Genomic DNA, 22,507 nt, shown 5'->3' with positions numbered 1-22,507 from the left:
TGCTCTCTCATGTAAAATACAGATACTCTATATTTAAGGGAATCGAAAAAAATCTAAATATTATATAGGCACCCCAATGTTAAAAGCAAAATTGCTCTGAATACAATCTGTAAGAAAAAATATAGAATGCTCTTTTCTACTATATCGAAATTCTAATTTACACGATTCGAAAAAAATCTAAATAATATCTAAGCGCCCCAAAGTTAAAGGAACATGGCTTTGAATATAGTCTGTTTAAAAAAATATACAATGCCCTATTTTACTTTGTTTTTGAGTATGTACACCAACTCAGTATGCTCTCTCATTTAAAATACTGAAATTCTAATTTTACGTGAATCGAAAAATATATAAATATTATCTAGGCACCCCAAAGTAAACAACAAAATTGCTCTGAATATAATCTGTCAGAAAAAATATACAATGACCTTTTCTACTCTATTTTGTAGTATATACACCAACTCAATAGGCTCTCTCATGTAAAATACAGAAATTCTAATTTTACACGAATCTAAAAAATCTAAATATTATCTAGGCACCTGAATGTTAAAAGCAAAATTGCTCTGAATATAATCTGTTAGAAAAAATATACAATGCCTTATTCTACTCTGTTGTCGAGTATATACACCTACTCAGTATGCTCTCTCATGTAAAATACCAAAATTATCATTTTACGTGAATCGAAATAAATCTAAATATTATCTAGGCACCCCAATGTTAAAAGAAAAATTGCTCTGATTATAATTTGTCAATAAAATATACAATGCCCTTTTCTACTCTATTTTGGAGTATATACACCAACTCACTATGCTCTCTCAACTAAAATACAGAAATTCAAATTTTACACGAATCGAAAACAATCTAAATAATATCTAGGTGCCCCAAAAATAAAAGAAAATGGCTCTGAATATAGTATGTTAGAAACAATGTACAATGACTTATTTTACTCTCTTTTGGAGTATATACACCAACTCTGTATTCTCTCTCCTGTAAAATACTGAAATTCTAATTTTACGTGAATCGAAAAAAATCTAAATATTATCTAGGTACCCCAATGTTAAAAACAAAATTCTCTGAATATAATCTGTCATAAAAATATACAATGCCCTATTCTACTCTGTTTTGGAGTATATACACCAACTTCATATGCTCTCTCATGTAAAATACGAAAATTCTATATTTAAGCGAATCGAAATAAATCTAAATATTACCTAGGAACCCCAATGTTAAAGCGAAATTTCTCTGAATATAATCTATTAGAAAAAATATACAGTGCCCTTGTCTACTCTGTTTTGGAGTATATACACCAACTCAATACGCTCTCTCAAGTAAAATACCGAAATTCTAATTTTACGCGAATCGAAAACAATCTTAATAATATCTAGGCGCCCCAAAGTTAAAGAAAAATGGCTCTGAATATAGTCTGTTAGAAAAAATATACAATGCCCTATTCTACTCTGTTTTGGAGTATATACACCAACTCAACATGCTCTCTCATTTAAAATACAGAAATTCTAATTTTACGTGATCCAAAAATATCTTAATATTATCTAGGCACCGCAATGCTAAAAACAAAATTGCTCTGAATATAATCTGTCAGAAAATATATACAATGCCAATTTCTACTCTGTTTTTGATTATATACACCAACTCAGTATGCTCTCTCATATAAAATACAGAAATTCTAATTTTACGTGAATCCAAAAAACATGAATTTAATCTAGGCTCCCGAATGTTAAAAGAAAAATTGCTCTGAATATAATCTGTTAGAAAAAATATACAATGCCCTTTTTACTCTGTTTTGGAGTATATACACCAACTCAATATGCTATCTCATGTAAAATACAGAAATTCTAATTTTACACGAATCGAGAAAAATCTAAATAATATCCAAGCGCCTCAAAGTCAATAGAAAATGGCTCTGAATATAATCTGTGAGAAAAAATATACAATGCCTTATTCTACTCTGTTTTGGAGTATATACACCAACTCAGTATGCTCTCTCATGTAAAATACAGAAATTTTATATATAAGTGAATCGAAAAAAAATCTAAATATTACCTAGGCACCCCAATGTTAAAAAAAATTTATATAAATATAATCTGTCAGAAAAAATATACAATGACCTATTCTACTCTGTTTCTAAATATATACACCAACTTTATATGCTCTCTAATGTAATATTCAGAAATTCAATATTTAAGCGAAACGAAAAAAATCTAAATATTATCAAGGCACCCCAATGTTGAAAGCAAAATTGCACTGAATATAATCTGTCAGAAAAAATATACAATCCCCTTTTCTACTCTGTTCTGGAGTATATACACCAACTCAGTACGCTCTCTCATGTAAAATACCGAAATTCAAATTTGCCCCGATTCCAAAAATCTAAATATTATCTAGGCACCCCAATGTTAAAATCAAAATTCCTCTGAATATAATCTGTCAGAAAAAATATAAAATTTTGTCTTCTAATCTGTTTTGAAGTATATACACCACCTCCATATGCTCTCTCATGTAAAATACAGAAATTCTATATTTAAGCGAATCGAAAAAAATCTAAATAATATCTAGGCAACCCAAAGTTAAAAGAAAATGGGTCTGAATATAGTCTGTTATAAAAAATATACAATGCCTTATTCTACTCTGTTTTGGAGTATATACACCAACTCAGTATGCTCTCTAATGTAAAATACCGAAATTCTAAATTTACGGGAATCGAAAAAAATCTAAATATTATCTAGGCACCCCAATGTTAAAAGCAAAATTGCTCTTAATATAATCTGTCATAAAAAATATACAATGCCCATTTCTACTTTGTTTTGGAGTATATATACCAACCCAATATGCTCTCTCATGTAAAATAACGAAATTCTAATTCTAGGCGAATCAGTAAAAAATCTTAATAATATCTCTGCGCCCATAGATAAAAGAAATGGCTCTTAATATAGTCTGTTAAAGAAAATATACAATGCCTTATTCTACTCTGTTTTAAAGGTTATACACCAACACAGTATGCTCTCTCATGTAAAATACAGAAATTCTAATTTGATTTGAATTGAAAAAATCTAAATATTATCTAGGCACCCCAATATTAAAAGCAAAACTGATCTGAATATAATCTGTTAGAAAAAATATAAAATGACCTATTCTAATGTGTTTTGGAGTATATACACCAACTCACTATGCTCTCTCGTGTAAAATACCGAAATTCTAATTTGACCCAAATCGAAAAAATCTAAATAATATCTAGTTGCCCCAAAGATAAAAGAAAAGGGCTCTGAATATATTCTTTTAGAAAAAATACACAATGCCTTATACTACTCTGTTTTGGAGTATATACACCAACTCAATATGCTCTCTCATATAAAATACAGAAATTCCAATTTTACACAAATCAAAAACAATCTAAATAATATCTAGGCGACCCAAAATTAAAAAAAAATCGCTCTGAATATAATCTGTCAGAAAAAAAATCCAATGACTTATTCAACTCTGTTTTGGAGTATATACACCAACTCCATATGCTCTCTTATGTAAAATACAGAAAATCTATATTTAACCGAATCGAAAAATATATAAATATTATCTAGGCACCCCAATGTTAAAAGCAAAATTGCTCTTAATATAATCAGTCAGAAAAAATATACGACGCTTTTTTCTACTCTGTTTTGTAGTATATACACCAACTCAATTTGCTCTCTCATGTAAAATACAGAAATTCTAATTTTACCCGAATCGAAAAAATCTAAATATTATCTAGCCACCTCAGTGCTACAACCAAAATTACTCTGTATATAATCTGTCAGAAAAAATATACAATGCCCTGTTCTACCCTGTTTTGGAGTATATACAGCAACTCAGTATGCTCTCTCATGTAAAATACCGAAATTCTAATTTTACGTGTATCGAAAAATATCTAAATATAATCTAGGCACCCCAATGTTAAAAGCAAAATAGCTCTGAATATAATCTCCCATAAAAAATATACAATGCCCTTTTCTACTCTGTTTTGGAGTATATACACCAACTCAATATGCTCTCCATTGTAAAATAACGAAATTCTAATAATACGCGAATCGGTAAAAAATCTTAATAATATCTAGGTGCCCCAAAGTTAAGAGAAAATGGCTCTTAATGTAGTCGGTTATAAAAAATATACAATGCCTTATTCTACTCTGTTTTGGAGTATAAACACCAACTCAGTATGCTCTCTCATGTAAAATACCAAAATTCTAATTTGACCCAAATCGAAAAAATCTAAATATTATCTAGGCACCCCAATGTCAAAAAGAAAATTGCTCTGAATATAAACTGTCGGAAAAAATATACAATGCCCTATTCTCATCTGTTTTGGAGTATATATACCAACTCAGTATGTTCTCTTATGTAAAATACAGAAATTATGTATTTAAGCGAATTGAAGAAAATCTAAATATTATCTAGGCACCCCAATGTTACAAGCAAAATTGCTCTGAATATAATCTGTCAGAAAAAATATACAATGCCATTTTCTCCTCTCTTTGGAGTATATATCCCAACTCATTATGCTCTCTCATGTAAAATATCGAAATTCTAACTTTACGCGAATCGAAAAAATCTAAATATTATCTAGGCGCCTAAAAGTTAATAGAAAATGGCTCTGAATATAGTCTGTTAGAAATAATATACAATGCCTTATTCTACTCTGTTTTGGAGTATATACACCAACTAAGTATGCTCTCTCATATAAAATAACAAAATTCTAATTTTACCTGAATCGAAAAAATCTAAATATTATCTAGGCACCGCAATGTTAAAAAAAATTGCTCTGAATATAATCTGTCAGAAAAAATATACAATGCCCTTTTCTACTCTGTTTTGGAGTAAATACACTAACTCCATAAGCTTTCTCATGTAAAATACAGAAATTCTAAACTTAACTGAATCAAAAAAAATCTAAATATTATCTAGGCACTTCGATGTTAAAAGCAAAATTGCTCTGAATATAATCTGTCAGAAAAAATATACAATGCTTTTTTCTACTCTGTTTTGGAGTATATAAACAAACTCAATATGCTCTGTCATGTAAAATACAGAAATTCTAATTTTATGCGAATCGGTATAAAATCTTAATAAAATCTAGGCGCTTCACAGTTAAAAGAAAATGGCTCTGAAGATAGTCTGTTAGAAAAAATATACAATACCTTATTCTAGTCTGTTTTGGAGTATATACACCAACTCAGTATATTCTCTCATGTAAAATACCGAAATTCTAATTTTACACGAATAGAAAAAATCTAAATATTATCTAGGCACCCCAATGTTAAAAGGAAAATTGCTCTGAAGATGATTTGTCACAAAAACTATAAAATGCCCTATTCTACTCTGTTTTAGAGTATATACACCAACCCAATATGCTCTCTCATGCATAATACTGAAATTCTAATTTTACGTGATTCGAAAAGAATCTAAATTTTATCTAGGCACACCAATGTTAAAAACAAAATTTCTCTGAATATAATCTGTCAGAAAAAATATACAATGCCCTATTCTACTCTGTTTTGAAGTATATACAACAACTCCATATGCTCTCTAATGTAAAATATAAAAATTCTATATTTAAGTCAATCGAAAAAAATATATTATCTAGGCAGCCCAATGTTAAAAGCAAAATTGCTGTGAATATAATCTGTCAGAAAAAATATACAATGCCCTTTTCTACTCTGTTTTGTAGTATATACACCAACTCAATATGCTCTCTTATGTAAAATAACGAAATTCTAATTTTACGTGAATCGAAAAAAACCTAAAAAATATCTAGGCGCCCCAAAGTTAAACAAAAATGGCTCTGAAAATAGTCTGCTAAAAAAAAATACAATGCCTTATTCTACTCAGTTTTGTAGTATATACACCAACTCAGTATGATCTCCCATGTAAAATACCGAAATTCTAATTTTACGTGAATCAAAAAAAAACTAAACATTATCTAAGCACCCCAATGTTTAAAGCAAAATTGCTCAGAATATAATGTGTCAGAAAAAATATACAATGCCCTTTTCTACCTTGTTTTGGAATATATACACCAACTCAATATGCTCTCTCATGTAAAATACAAAAATTCTAATTTTACGTGAATCGAAATAAATCTAAATAATATCTAGTCGCCCCAAAGTTAAAAGAAAATGGCTCTTAATATAGTCTGTTAGAGAATATATACAATGCCTTATTCTACTTTGTTTTGGAGTATATACACCAACTCAGTATACTCTCTCATGTAAAATAAAGAAATTCTAATTTTACCTGAATTGAAAAAATCTAAATATTATCTAGGCACCTTAATGTTGAAAACAAAATTGCTCTGAGTATAATCTGTCAGAAAAATTATACAAGGCCCTATTTTACTCGGTTTTTGAGTATATACAGCAACTCCATATGCTCTCTCATATAACATACAGAAATTCTATATTTAAGCGAATCGAAAAAAATCTAAATATTATCTAGGCACCCCTATGTTAAAAGCAAAATTGCTCTTTATATAATCTGTCAGAAAAAATATACAATGCCCTTTTCTCCTTTGTTTTTTAGTATATGCACTAACTCAATATGCTCCCTCATGGAAAATACGGAAATTCTAATTTTACGTGAATCGAAAAAAATGTAAAAGCTATCCAGGTGGCCCAAAGTTAAAAGAAAATTGCTCTGAATATAGTCTGTTAGAAAAAATATACAATGACTTATTTTACTCTGTTTTGGAGTATATACACCATCTCAATATGCTCTCTCATGTAAAATACCGAAATTCTAATTTTACGCGAATCGAAAAAAATCTAAATAATATCTAGTCGCCCCAATGTTAAAAAAAAATACCTCTGAATATAGTCTGTTATAAAAAATACACAATACCTTATTGTAATTTGTTCTGGAGTATACACACCAACTCAGTATGCTCTCTCATGTAAAATACCAAAATTCTAAATTGACCCAAATCGAAAAAACCTAAATATTATCTAGGCAACCCAATGTTAAAAACAAAATTTCTCTGAATATAATCTGTCAGAAAAAAATAAAAAATGCCCTATTCTACTCTGTTCTTAGAGTATATACACCACCTCCATATGCTCTCTCATGTAAAATATAGAAATTCTATATTTAAGTGAATCGAAACAAATCTAAATATTATCTAGGCACCCCAATGTTAAAAACAAAATTGCTATGAATATAATCTTTCAGAAAAAGTATACAATGCCCTTCTCTATCCTGTTTGGTAGTGTATACACCAACTCAATATGCTCTCTCATGTAAAATATTGAAATTCTAATTTTACGTGAATCGAAAATAATCTAAATAATATCTAAGCGCCCAAAGTTAAAAGAAAATGGCTCTGAATATGGTCTGTTTGATAAATATACAATGTCTTATTCTACTATGTTTTGGAGTATATACACCAACTCAGTATGCTCTCTCATGAAAAATACAGAAATTCTAATTTTACGTGAATCGAAAAAAATCTAAATATTATCTAGGCACCCCAATGTTAAAAGCAAAATTGCTCTGAATATAATCTGTCAGAAAAAATATACAATGCCATTTTCTACTTTGTTTGGACTACATACACCAACTCATTATGCTCTCTCATGTAAAATAACGAAATTCTAATTTTATGTGAATCGAAAAAAATCTAAATAAAATCTAGGCGCCTCAAAGTTAAAAGAAAATGGCTCTGAATATAGTCTGTTAGAAAAAATATACAACGCCTTATTCTACTCTGTTTTGGAGTATATACACCAGCTCAGTATGCTCTCTCATGTAACATACAGAAATTCTAATTTCACCAGAATTGAAAAAATCTAATTATTATCTACGCATGCCAATGTTAAAAACAAAATTGCTCTGAATATAATGTGTCAGAAAAAATATACAACGCTTTTTTCTACTCTGTTTTTGAGGACATACACCAACTAACTCCATATGCTCTCTCATGTAAAGTACAGAAATTTTATATTTAGGCGAATCAAAAAAAATCTAAATATTATCTAGGCACCCCAATGTTAAAAGCATAATTGCTCTGAATATAATCCGTCAGAAAAAATATAAAATGCCATTTTCTACTTTGTTTTGCAGTATATACATTAATTCAATATGCTCTCTAAAGTAAAACAACGAAATTCAAATTTTACGCGAATCGAAAAAAATCTAAATAATATCTAGGCGCTCCAAAGTTGAAAGAAAATATCTCTGAATATAGTCTGTTATGAAAAATATACAACGCCTTATTCTACTCTGTTTTGGAGTATGTACACAAACTCTGTATGCTCTCTCATGTAAAATACCGAAATTCTAATTTTACGTGAATCGAAAAAAATCTAATTATCTAAGCACCCCAATGTTTAAATAAAAATTGCTCTGAATATAATCTGTCAGAAAAAATATACAATGCCCTTTTCTACTCTGTTTTGAAGTATATACACCAACTCCATATGCTCTCTAATGTAAAATACAAAAATTCTATATTTAAGTGAATCGAAAAAAATATAAATATTATCTAGGCACCCCAATGTTAAAAGCAAAATTGCTGTGAATATAATCTGTCATAAAAAATATACAATGCCCTTTTCTACTCTGTTTTGTATTATATACACCAACTCAATATGCTCTCTCATATAAAATACTGAAATTCTAATTTTACGCGAATCGAAAAAAACCTAAAAAATATCTAGGCGCCACAAAGTTAAACGAAAATGGTTCTGAAAATAGTCTGCTGAAAAAAATATACAATGCCTTATTCTACTCAGTTTTGTAGTATATACACCAACTCAGTATGCTCTCTCATGTAAAATACCGAAATTCTAATTTTACGTGAATCGAAAAAAATCTAAACATTATCTAAGCACCACAATGTTTAAAGCAAAATTGCTCTGAATATAATCCATCAGAAAAAATATACAATGCCCTTTTCTACCTTGTTTTAGAATATATACACCCACTCAGTAAGCTCTCTCATGTAAAATACCAAAATTCTAATTTTACGCGAATCGAAATAAATCTAAATAATATCTAGTCGCCCCAAAGTTAAAAGAAAATGGCGCTATATATAGTCTGTTAGAAATAATATACAATGCCTTATTCTATTCTGTTTTGGAGTATATACGCCAAATCAGTATACTCTCTCATGTAAATACAGAAATTCTAATTTTACCTTAATTGAAAAAATCTTAATATTATCTAGGCACACCAATGATAAAAGCAAATTGCTCTGAATATAATCTGTCAGAGAAAATATACAATGTTCTTTTCTACTCTGTTTTGAAGTATATACACCAACTCCACATGCTCTCTCATGTAAAATACAGAAAATCTATATTTAAGCGAATTGAAATAAATCTAAATATTAACTAGGCACCCCAAATATAAAAGCAAATGGCTCTGAATATAGTCTGTTAGAGAAAATATACAATGCCTTATTCTACTTTGATTTGGAGTAAATACACCTACTCCATATACTCTCTCATGTAAAATACAGAAATTCTATATTAAAGCGAATCGAAGAAAATCTAAATATTGTCCAGGCACCCCAATGTTAAAAGCAAAATTGTTCTGAATATAGTCTGTCACAAGAAGTATACAATGCCCTTTTATACTCTGTTTTGGAGTATATACACCAACTCAATATGCTCTCTGCCGTAAAATACCGAAATTCTAATTTTATGCGAATTGAAAAAAATCTAAATAATATATAGGCGCCCCAAAGTTAAAAGAAAATGGCTCTGAATATATTCTGTTCGAAAAAATATACAATGCCATAGTCTTCTCTGTTTTGGAGTATATTCACCAACTCAGTATGCTCTGTAATGTAAAATACAGAAATTCTAATTTTACGTGGATCGAAAAAATCTAACTATGACCTAGGCACCCCAATGTTAAAAACAAAATTGCTCTGAATATAATCTGTCAGAAAAAATATACAATGCCCTATTCTAGTCTGTTTTGGAGTATATACAACAACTCCATATGCTCTCTCATGTAAAATAGCGAAATTCTCATTTTACGTGAATCGAAAAAAATCTAAATAATATCTAGGCACCGCAGAGTTAAAAGAAAATAGCTCTGAATAGAGTCTGTTTGATAAAATATAAAATGCCTTATTCTACACTGATTTGGAGTATATACACCAACACAGTATGCTCTCCCATGTAAAATACCGAAATACAATTTTACCCGAATCGAAAAAATCTAAATATTATCTAGGCACCCCAATGTTAAAAACAAAATTTCTCTGAATATAATCTGTCAGAAAAAGTATACGATTCCCTCTTCTATTCTGTTCCGGAGTGTATACACGAACTCAATATTCTCCTCATGTATAATACAGAAATTCTAATTTTACACGAATCGAAAAAATTCTAAATAATATCTAGGCGCCCAGAAGTTAAAAGAAAATGGCTCTGAATATAGTCTTTTAGAAAAAATACACAATTTTTTATTCTACTCTGTTTTGGAGTATATACACGAACTCAGTATGATCTCTCATGTAAAATATAGAAATTCTATATAAAAGCGAATCGAAAAAAATCTAAATATTATCTAGGCACCCCAATGTTAAAAACAAAATTGCTCTGAATATAATCTGTCACAAAAAATATACAATGCCCTATTCTACTCTGTTTTGGAGTATATACACCAACTCAATATGCTCTCTCATGTAAAATAACAAAAATCTAATTTTACGTGAATCGAAAAAAATCTAAATAATATCTAGATGCCCCAAATTTAAAAGAAAATGGCTCTGAGTATAGTGTGTTAGAAAAAATATACAATGCCTTATTCTACTGTGTTTTGGAGTATATACACCAACTCAGCATGCTCTCTCAGGTAAAATACAGAAATTCAAATTTTACGTGAATCGAAAAAAATCTAAATATTATCTACGCACCCCAATGTTAAAAGCAAAATTTCTCTGAATATAATCTGTCAGAAAAAAATACAATACCCAATTCTAGTCTGTTTTGGAGTATATACACCAACTCAGTATGCTCTCTCAGGTAAAATACCGAAATTCTAATTTTATGTGAATAGAGTAAAATCTAAATATTATTTAGGAACCCGAATGTTAAAAACAAAATTGCTCTGAATATATTCTGTCAGAAAAAATATACGATGCCTTATTCTACTTTTATTTGGCGTATATACACCAACTCAGTATGCTCTCTCATATAAAATAGTGAAATTATAATTTTACGCAAATCGAAAAAATTCTAAATAATATCTAGGGGCCCCAAAGTTAAAATAAAATGGCTCTGAATATAGTCTGTTAAAAAATATATACCATGCCTTATTCTACTCTGTTTTGCATTATATACACCAACTCAGTATGCTCTCTCATAAAAAATACAAAAATTCTAATTTTACCCGAATTCAAAATATCTAAATATTATCTAGGCTCCCCAATGTTCAAAACAAAATTACTCTGAACATAATCTGTCAGAAAAAATATACAATGCCTTTTCTACTCTGTTTTGGAGTATATACACCAACTCCATATGCTCTCTCATATAAAATACAGAAATTAAAATTTTATGCTAATAGAAAACAATCTAAAAGATATCTAGGTGCCCCAAAGTTAAAAGAAAATGGCTCTGAACATAGTCTGTTAAAAAAATATATACAATGGCTTATTCTTTGTTTTTGAGTATATGCACAAACACAGTATGCTCTCTCATGTAAAATTACAAAATTCTAATTTTACGTGAATCGAAAAAAATCTAAATATTATCTAGGCACCCAAATGTTAAAAACACAATTGCTCTGAATATAATCTGTCATAAAAAATATACAATGCCCTATTCTACTCTGTTTTGGAGTATATACACCAACTCCATATGCTCACTCATGTAAAATACAGAAATTCTATATTTAAGCGAATCGAAAAAAATCTAAATATTATCTAGGCACCCAAATGTTAAAAGCAAAATGGCTCTGCATATAGTCTGTCAGAAGAAATATAAAATGCCCTATTCTACTCTGATTTGTAGTATATACACAAACTCAACATGCTCTCCCATGTAAAATACCAAAATTCTAATTTTACACGAATCTAAAAAAATCTAAAAAATATTTACGTGCACCAAACTTAAAAGAAAATGGCTCTAAATATAGTCTGTTAGAAAAAATATACAATGGCTCATTCTACTCTGTTTTGGAGTATATACACCAACTCAGTATGCTCTCTCATGTAAAATACGGAAATTCTAATTTTACCCAAATCGAAAAAAATCTAAATATTATCTAGGCTCCCCAATGCTAAAAACAAAATTGATCTGAATATAATCTGTCAGAAAAAATATACAATGCACTATTCTACTTTGTTTTGGAGTATATACACCAACTCAGTAAGCTCTCTCATGTTAAATACCGAAATTCTAATTTTACGTGAATAGAAAAAAATCTAAATATTATCTATGCACCCCAATGTTAAAAGCAAAATTGCTCTGAATATAATCTGTCAGAAAAAATATACAATGCCCTTTTCTACAATGTTTTGGAGTATATACACAAACTCCATATGCTGTCTCATGTAAAATACAGAAATTCTATATTCAAGCGAATCGAAAAAAGTCTAAATATTATCTAGGCACCCCAATGTTAAAAGCAAAATTGCTCTGAATATAATCTGTCAGAAAAAATATACAATGCCATTTTCTACTTTGTATTTCAGTATATACACCAACTCAATATGCTCTCTCATGTAAAATACCGAAATTCTAATTTTCTGAAAATCGAAAAAAATCTAAATAATATCTAGGCGCACCAACAGTAAAAGAAAATAGCTCGGAATATAGTCTGTTACAAAAAATATACAATGCCTGATTATACTCTGTTTTGGAGTATATACACCAACTCAGTATGCTCGCTCATGTAAAATACCAAAATTCTAATTTTATGTGAATCGAAAATACCTAAATATTATCTAGGCACCCGAATGTTAACAGCAAAATTTCTCTGAATATAATCTGTCAGAAAAAATATACAGTTCCCCTTTCTTCTCTGTTTCGAAGTATATACACCAACTCAATATGCTCTCTCTTGTTAAATACCGAAATTCTAATTTTACATGAATCGAAAAAATTCTAAATAATATCTAGGCACCCAAAGTTAAAAGAAAATGGCTCTGAATATAGTCTGTTAGAAAAAATATGCAATGCCTTATTCTACTGTGTTTTGGAGTATATACACCAACTCAGTATGCTCTCTCTTGTAAAATACAGAAATTCGATATTTAAGTGAATCGAAAAAAATCTAAATAATATCTAGGCACCCCAAAGTTAGAAGAAAATGACTCTGAATATAGTCTGTTAGAAAAAATATACAATGCCTTATTCTACTCTGGTTTGGTGTATATGCACCAACTCAGTATGCTCTCTCATATAAAATAACGAATTTCTAAATTTACGTGAAACAAAAAAAATCTAAATATTATCTAGGCAATCCAATGTTAAAAGAAAAATTGCTCTGAATATAATCTGTCAGAAAAAATATACAATGCCCTTTTCCACAGTGTTTCGTAGTATATGAACTAACTCTGTATGCTCTCTCATGTAAAATACAGAAATTCTATATTTAAGCGTATCGCAAAAAATCTAAATATTATCTAGGCAACCCAATGTTAAAATAAAAATTGCTCTGAATATAATCTGTCAGAAAAAATATACAATACCATTTTCTACTTTGTTTTTCAGTATATTCACCAACTCAATATGCTCTCTCATGTAAAATATTGAAATTCTAATTTTACAAAAATCGAAAAAAATCTAAATAATATCTAGGCGAACCAAAGGTAAAAGAAAATGACTCTGAACATAGTCTGTTACAAAAAATATACAATGCCTGATTATACCCTGTTATGGAGTATATACACAAACTCAGTATGCTCTCTCATGTAAAATACTGAAATTCTAATTTTATGAGAATCGAAAAAAATCTAAATATTATCTAGTCAACCGAATGTAAAAAGCAAAATTGGTCTGAATATAATCTGAAAGAAAAAATATACAATGCCCTTTTCTACTCTGTTGTATAACATATACACCAACTCAATAAGCTCTCTCATGTATAATACCGAAATTCTAATTTTAGGCAAATTAAAAAAATTACAAATAATATCTAGGCGCCCCAAAGTTAAAAGAAAATGCCTCTGAATATAGTCCATAAGAAAAAGTATACAATGCCTTATTCTAATTTGTTTTGGAGTATATAAACCAACACCGTATGCTCTCTCATATAAAATACGGAAATTATAATTTTATGTGAATCGAAAAAAATCTAAATAATATCTAGACACCCCAATGTTAAAAACAAAATTGCTCTTAATATAATCTGTCAGAAAAAATACACAATGCCCTATTCTACTCTTTTGAAGTGTATGCACCAACTCCATATGCTCTCGAAGGTAAAATACAGAAATTCAATATTTAAGCTAATCGAAAAAAATCTAAATAATATCTAGGCACCTTAATATTAAAAGCAAAATTGCTCTAAATATAATCTGTCGGAGAAAATATACAATGCCCTATTCTACTCTGTTTTGGAGTATAGACAAGAACTCAATATGCTCTCTCATGTAAAATACAGAAATTCTAATTTTACGTGAATCGAAAAAAATCTAAATAATATCCAGGCGCACCAAAGTTAAAAGAAAATGGCTCTGAATATAGTGTGTTAGAAAAAATATACAATGCTTTTTTCTACTTTGTTTTGGAAAATATACACCAACTCAATATGCTCTCTCATGTAAAATAATGAAATTCTAACTTTACGCGAATCGAAAAAATTCTAAATAATATCTAGGCACCCAAAGTTAAAAGAAAATGACTCTGAATATAGTCTGTTAGAAAAAATATGCAATGCATTATTCAACTCTGTTTTGGAGTATATACACCAACTCAGTATGCTCTCTAATAAAAAATACAGAAATTCTATATTTAAGTGAATCGAAAAAAATCTACATATTATCTAGGCACCCCAATGTTAAAAGAAAAATTGCTCTGACTATAGTCTGTTAGAAAAAATATACAATGTTTTATTCAACTCTGTATTGGAGTGTATACACCAACTCAGTATGCTCTGTTATGTAAAATACAGAAATTCTAATTTTACCGGAATCGAAAAAATCAAAATATAACCTAGGCAACGCAATGTTAAAAACAAAATTGCTCTGAATATAATTTGTCAGTAAAAATATACAATGCCCTATTCTTCTCTGTTTTGTAGTTTATAAACCAACTCCATATGCTCTCTCATGTGAAATACAGCAATTCTATATTTAAGCGAATCGAAAAAAATCTAAATATTATCTAGGCACCATAATGTTAAAAACAATATTACTCTGAATATAATCTGTCAGAAAAAATATACAATGCCCTATTCTACTCTCTTTTGGAGTATATACACCAACTCCATGTGCTCTCTCATGTAAAATACAGAAATTCTATATTTAAGCGAATCGAAAAAAATCTAAATATTATCTAGGCACCCCAATGTTAAAAGCAAAATTGCTCTGAATATAATCTGTCAGAAAATATATACAATGCCCTTTTCTACTCTGTTTTGTAGTATATACACCAACTCAGTATGCTCTCTCATGTAAAATACAGAAATACAAATTTTACCAGAATCGAAAAAATCTAAATATTATCTAGGCACCCCAATGTTAAAAACAAAATTACTCTGAATATAATCTGTCAGAAAAAATATACAATGCCTTATTCTACTCTGTTTTGGATTATATATACCAACTCCATATGCTCTCTCATGTAAAAGACAGAAATTCTATAGTTAAACGAATCGAAAAAAATCTAAATATTATCTAGGCTCCCCAATGTTAAAAGCAAAATTGCTCTGAATATAATCTTTCAGAAAAAATGTACAATTCCCATTTCTACTCTGTTTTGGAGTATATACACCAACTCAATATGCTCTCTCCTGTAAAATACCAAAATTCTAATTTTACGTGTATCGAAAATAATCTAAATAATATCTAGGCGCCCAAAAGTAAAAAGAAAATGGCTCTTAATGTACTCCGTTAGAAAAAATATACAATACCATTTTCTACTCTGTTTTGGAATATATACACCAACTCAATATGCTCTGTCATGTACAATACCGAAATTCTAAATTTATGTGAATCGAAAAAAATCTAAATATTATCTAGGCACCCCAATGTTAAAAGCATAATTTCTCTGAACATAATCTGTCAGATAAAATATACAATGCGCTTTTCTACTCTGTTTTGTAGTATATACACCAACTCAATATGCTCTCTCATGTAAAATACAGAAATTCAAATGTTACATGAATTGAAAAAAGTCTAAATAATATCAAAGTGCCCCAAAGTTAAAGGAAAATGCCTGTGAATATAGTCTCTTAGATAACATATACAATGCCTTATTCTACTCTGTTTTGGAGTATATATACCAACTCAGTATGTTCTCTCAGGTAAAATACAGAAATTCTAATTTTAACCGAATCGAAAAAATCTGAATATTATCTAGGCACCCCAATGTTAACAACAAAATTGCTCTGAATATAATCTGTCAGAAAAAATATACAATGCCCTTTTCTACTTTGTTTTGTCGTATATACAACTCAATATGCTCTCTCATGTAAAATACAGAAATTCAAATTTTACTCGAATTGAAAGAATCTAAATATTATCTAGGCACCCAATGTTATAAACACAATTGCTCTGAATATAATGTGTCAGAAAAAATATACAATGCCCTATTCTACTCTGTTTTGGAGTATATACACCACCTCCATATGCTCTCTCATGTAAAATACAGAAATTCTAATTTTACGTGAATCGAAAAAAATCTAAAAAATATCTAGGCGCCTCAAAGTTAAAAGAAAATGGCTCTGAGTATAGTCTGTTAGAAAAAAATACAATGCCTTATTCTACTCTGTTTTGGAGTATATACACCAACTCAGTATGCTCTCGAATGTTAAATACCGAAATAATAAATTTACGTGAATCAAAAATAATCTAGATATTATCTAGGCACCCAAATGTTAAAAGCAAAATAGCTCTGAATATAGTCTCTTAGAAAAAATATACAATGCCCTTTTGTACTCTGTTTTGTAGTATATACACGAACTCAATATGCTCTCTCATGTAAAATACAGAAATTCTAATTTTACTTGAATCGAATAAATTTAAATATTATCTAAGCACCCCAATGTTAAAAACCAAATTGCTCTGAATATAATCTGTCAGAGAAAATATAAAATACCCTATTCTACTCTATTTTGGAGTATATACACCAACTCCATATGCTCTCTCATGTAAAATACAGATATTTATATTTAAGCGAATCGAAAATATTCTAAATATTATCTAGGCACCCCAATGTTAAAAGCCAACTTGCTCTGAATATAATCTGTCATAAAAAATATACAATGCCCTTTTCTACTCTGTTTTGTAGTATATACACTAACTCAATATGTTCTCTCATGTAAAATATCCAAATTCTAATTTTATGCGAATCGAAAAAATCTAAATAATATCTAGGCACCCCAAAGTTAAAAAAAATGTCTCTGAATATAGTTTGCTAGAGAAAATATACAATGCCTTATTCTACTCTGTTTTGGAGTATATACACCAACACCATATGCTCTCTCACGTAAAATACAGAAATTCTATATTTAAGCGAATCGAAAAAAATCTAAATATTATCTTGGCACCCCAATGTTAAATACAAAATTTCTCTGAACATAATCTGTCAGAAAAAATATACAATTCCCTTTTCTACTCTGTTTTGGTGTATATACACCAACTCAGTATGCTCTCTCATGTAAAACACCGAAATTCTAATTTTATGTGAATCGAAAAAAATCTAAATATTATCTAGGCACCCCAATGTTAAAACAATATTGCTCTGAATATAATCTGTCCGAAAAAATATAAAATTCCTTACTCTACTTTGTTTTGGAGTATATACACCAACTCCATATGCTCTCTCATGTAAAATACTGAAATTCTAATTTTACGCAAATCGAAAAAAATCTAAATAATATCTCCGTGCCCCGAAGTTAAAAGAAAATGGCTCTGAATATAGTCTGTTAGAAAAAATATACAATGCCTTGATCTACTCTGTTTTGGAGTATGTACACCAACTCAGTATGCTGTATCATGTAAAATACCGAAATTCTAATTTTACGTGATTTGAAAAAAATCTAAATATTTTCTAGGCACCCCAATTTTAAAAGCAAAAGTGCTCTGAATAAAATCTGTCAGAAAAAATATACAATGCCCTTTTCTATTTTTTTTTGGAGTATATACACCAACTCAATATTTTCTCTAATGTAAAATATCGAAATTCTAATTTTACGCGAATCAAAAATAATCTAAATAATATCTAGATGCCTCAAATTTAAAGGAAATGGCTCTGAATATAGTCTGTTAGAGAAAATATACAATGCCTTATTCTACTCTGTTTTGGAGTATATACACCAACTCAGTAAGCTCTCTCATGTAAAATACAAAAATTCTAATTTTACGTGAATCGAAAAAAATCTAAATATTTTTTATGCACCCCAATGTTAAAAACAAAATTGCTCTGAATATAATCTGTCAGAAAAAATATACAATGCCCTATTCTCCTCTGTTTTGGAGTATATACAACAACTCCATATACTTTCTCATCTGAAAAACAGAAATTCTGGTGCGCCCCCAGCCGCTGCCGCCACTGGCCCGTGCCGTCACCCCACTTCTCTGCACCTCGGGCGGTACTTGGCCAGCCCCTGGCGCCGCGCCGCCTCGCGGACCTGTCCTCCCGACACCTCCCGCTGCCCGCGACCCCCGCCCGGCCGCTCGCCTGCTGCCCGCCGGCCGCACACGTCCCCGGAGCCGGGCCTAGGGCAGGCGGCAGCGGTGGCTTGGCGCGGTCAGGCTGGGCTCTGTGGCGTCCCCATGGCCGCGGCCGGCTGGCGGGACGGCTTTGGCCAAGAGAAGTACCGACTTGTGGTGGTCGGCGGTGGCGGCGTGGGCATGTCGGCGCTCACCATCCAGTTCATCCAGTCCTATTTTGTAACAGATTATGATCCAACCATTGAAGATTCTTACACAAAGCAGTGTGTGATAGATGACAGAGCAGCATGGCTAGATATTTTGGATACAGCAGGACAAGAAGAGTTTGGAGCCATGAGAGAACAATATATGAGGACTGGCGAGGGCTTCCTGTTGGTCTTTTCAGTCACAGATAGAGGCAGTTTTGAAGAAATCTATAAGTTTCAAAGACAAATTCTCAGAGTAAAGGATCGTGATGAGTTTCCAATGATTTTAATTGGCAATAAAGCAGATCTGGATCATCAAAGACAGGTAACACAGGAAGAAGGACAACAGTTAGCACGGCAACTTAAGGTCACATACATGGAGGCATCAGCAAAGATTAGGATGAATGTAGATCAAGCTTTCCATGAACTTGTCCGGGTTATCAGGAAATTTCAAGAGCAGGAATGTCCTCCTTCACCAGAACCGACACGGAAAGAAAAAGACAAGAAAGGCTGCCATTGTGTCATTTTCTAGAATCCTTTCAGTTTTAGCTACCAACTGCCAGGAAAAGCCCTTATCTCCTCTTCCTCTCCTCAGTTTACATCTTATTTGGTACCTTTCTAGCCTTAGACAAATGATCACCATGTTAGCCTTAGACCAAGAAGCTGGCTAGTCAGTCCTTTCCGTGAAGCTAATACAATGGTCATTTCCAGACAAATTTATAGGAAACACTAAGGCTGCTTCAAAGATATCTGATTCCTTTAAAATATGTGTCTATATACACAGACATGCTCTTTATTTAAGTGCTTACATTTTAATAGAGATGAATCAGTTTTGGAATCTAAGCTGTTTGCCAAGCTGAAGCCACAGGTTGTGAAATAATTTTTAACTTTTGGAATCATACTGCCTACTGTTACTCTAAATAGAAATATAGGGATTTTTTTTTAATGTGAATTTTTGCCTATCTTTAAAAATTTCAATGTCAGCCTTTGTTAACCTTAAATACACTGAATTGAATCTACAAAAGTGAAACATCTCAGACCTTTACTGATACTACAGCTTTTGTTTTCTGGTGGCCAAAATACCAAAATGCCTATCGTATTTATGGATTAAAAACTGCTCATAAAAGCCTGTGTTATTACTCCTACTCTTGAAGATGATAATATTCTACGTGGTCAAATATTTGGACTCATTCAGGACTTAAACATTTCAGTGTACTTGATTTTTTAATTTAACTCTTTTTCACAGCCACGCTAAGGGTAAAAATAGTTTGTCTTCCTTTTCAAGTATTTCTGGATAAGGGATTTGAAAAATTAAAACTGTTTTTGTTTGCTGTAATATAAAATATGGAATTGATCTTTCCGGGGTCAGAGATGATTAATGTTTTTGCTATATACTTTTTATACATTATTTTCTTATCAAACTAGTTAACAAGTATTTTTATGTTTGTAAGCAGATATGCTTTCACAGCATACCTTGTGTATATGTAAAGATAAGTATTTAATTCTCACTGTTCACTTTTAACTGACAAAGAAAAACAAGTGGAAACTGGAGAAACTGTGGTAGAGCTTTTACTTGCTGGTCTGGTCTTGGTTATACCCATCTTTGGCCAGTCACATATCTACTCAAGAAACCTTCCCAACAGAGTACAACAGGATGAGACTCTGAAATCACTTCTAATGTTCCCTGCTAGATACTGATTGTTATATCAAGTATTAAGTGTAAGCTTTTAATGGACAATTAGTATAACTGTGGATGGCATCTGATTTTGTTTTTAATTCTGTGGATTGTGTTTAAGCAATTCAATAGTATGTTCCTGATTTTGAGATGCTAAGTGGTATTGCACAGTTGTCACTTTATCAAGTGTGTACAACAGTCCCATGAAATTTATAGAGCATACCCTTGTATAGCTTCAGGTGCTAGAATTAAAATTGATCGGTTATTACAAAAAAAAAAAAAGAAAAACAGAAATTCTATATTTAAGCGAATCGAAAAAAATCTAAATAGTATCTAGGCAACCAAATGTTAAAAGCAAAATTGCTCTGAATATAATCTGTCATAAAAAATATACAATGCCCTATTCTACTCTGTTTTTGAGTATATACACCAACTCCATATACTCTCTCATATAAAATACAGAAATTCCATACTTAAGCGAATCAAAAAAAATCTAAATATTATCTAGGCACCCCAATTTAAAACAAGATTACTCTGAATATAGTCTGTCAGAACAAATATACAATGCCCTATTCTACTCTGTTTTGGAGTATATACACCAACTTTATATGCTCTATCACTTAAAATACAGAAATTCTATATTTAAGCGAACCGAAAAAAATCTAAATATCTTATAGGCACCCCAATGTTAAAAACAAAATTGGTCTGAATATAATCTGTCAGAAAAAATATACAATGCCTTTTTCTACTCTGTTTTGGGGTATATACACCAACTCAATATGCTCTCTCATGTAAAATACTGAAATTCTAATTGTACGCGAATCAAAAAAAATTAAAATTATATCTAGGTGCCCCAAAGTTAAAAGAAAATGGCTCTGAATTTAGTCTGTTGGAGAAAATATACAATTCCTTATTCTACTCTGTTTTGGAGTATATACACCAACTCAGTATGCTCTATCATGTAAAATACCGAAATTGTAATGTTACCCGAATCGAAAAAATCTAAATATTATCTAGGCACCCCAATGTTAAAAACAAAATTGCTCTGAACATAATCTGCCAGAAAAAATATACAACGTCCTATTCTAGTCTGTTTTGGAGTATATACACCAACTGCATATGCTCTCTCATGTAAAATACCGAAATTCTAAATTTAAGCGAATCGAAAAATATCTAAATATTATCTAGGCACTCGAATGTTACAAGCAAAATTGCGGCGAATATAATCTGTCAGAAAGAATATACAATGCCCTTTTCTACTCTGTTTTGTAGTATATAAACCAACTCAATATGCTCTCTCATGTAAAATACCGATAATATAATTTTACACAAATCAAAAATAATCTAAAGAATATCTAGGCGCCCCAAAGGTATAAGAAAATGGATCTGAATATAGTCCGTTTGAAAAAATAATATGCCTTATTCTACTCTGTTTTGGAGTATATACACCAACACAGTATGCTCTCTCATGTAAAATACCGAAATTCTAATTTTACACGAATCGAAAAAAAATCAAAATATTATCTAGTAACCCCAATGTTAAAAGAAAAATTGCTCTTAATATACTCTGTCAGAAAAAATATACAATGCCCTATTCTACTTTGTTTTGGAGTATATACACCAACTCCATATGCTCTCACATGTAAAATACAGAAATTCTATATTTAAGCGAAACAAAAAAAATCTAAATATCATCTAAGCACCCCAAAGGTAAAAGCAAAATTACTCTGAATATAAACTCTCAAAAAAAATATACAATGCCCTTTAGTACTCTGTTCTGTAGTATATACAGCAACTCAATATGCTCTC

At 30.5% G+C, this 22,507-nt stretch overlaps 1 pseudogene across 1 annotated transcript; it reads left to right on the top strand.

Moving 5' to 3' along the window:
- The first annotated feature begins 18,766 nt into the window (after positions 1–18,766).
- LOC144578899 (ras-related protein R-Ras2 pseudogene) lies at positions 18,767–20,377 on the top strand (annotated as a pseudogene). The gene has a single exon (XR_013525379.1). The product of XR_013525379.1 is annotated as a ras-related protein R-Ras2 pseudogene (transcript).
- Positions 20,378–22,507: the final 2,130 nt, after the last annotated feature.

The sequence above is a fragment of the Callithrix jacchus genome, chromosome 13, assembly GCF_049354715.1.
Source record: "Callithrix jacchus isolate 240 chromosome 13, calJac240_pri, whole genome shotgun sequence".
In the NCBI taxonomy this organism is placed as follows: Eukaryota; Metazoa; Chordata; class Mammalia; order Primates; family Cebidae; genus Callithrix; species Callithrix jacchus.
Note: the sequence above shows the minus strand (reverse complement) of the source record. Positions and strands in the feature narration are given on the sequence as shown.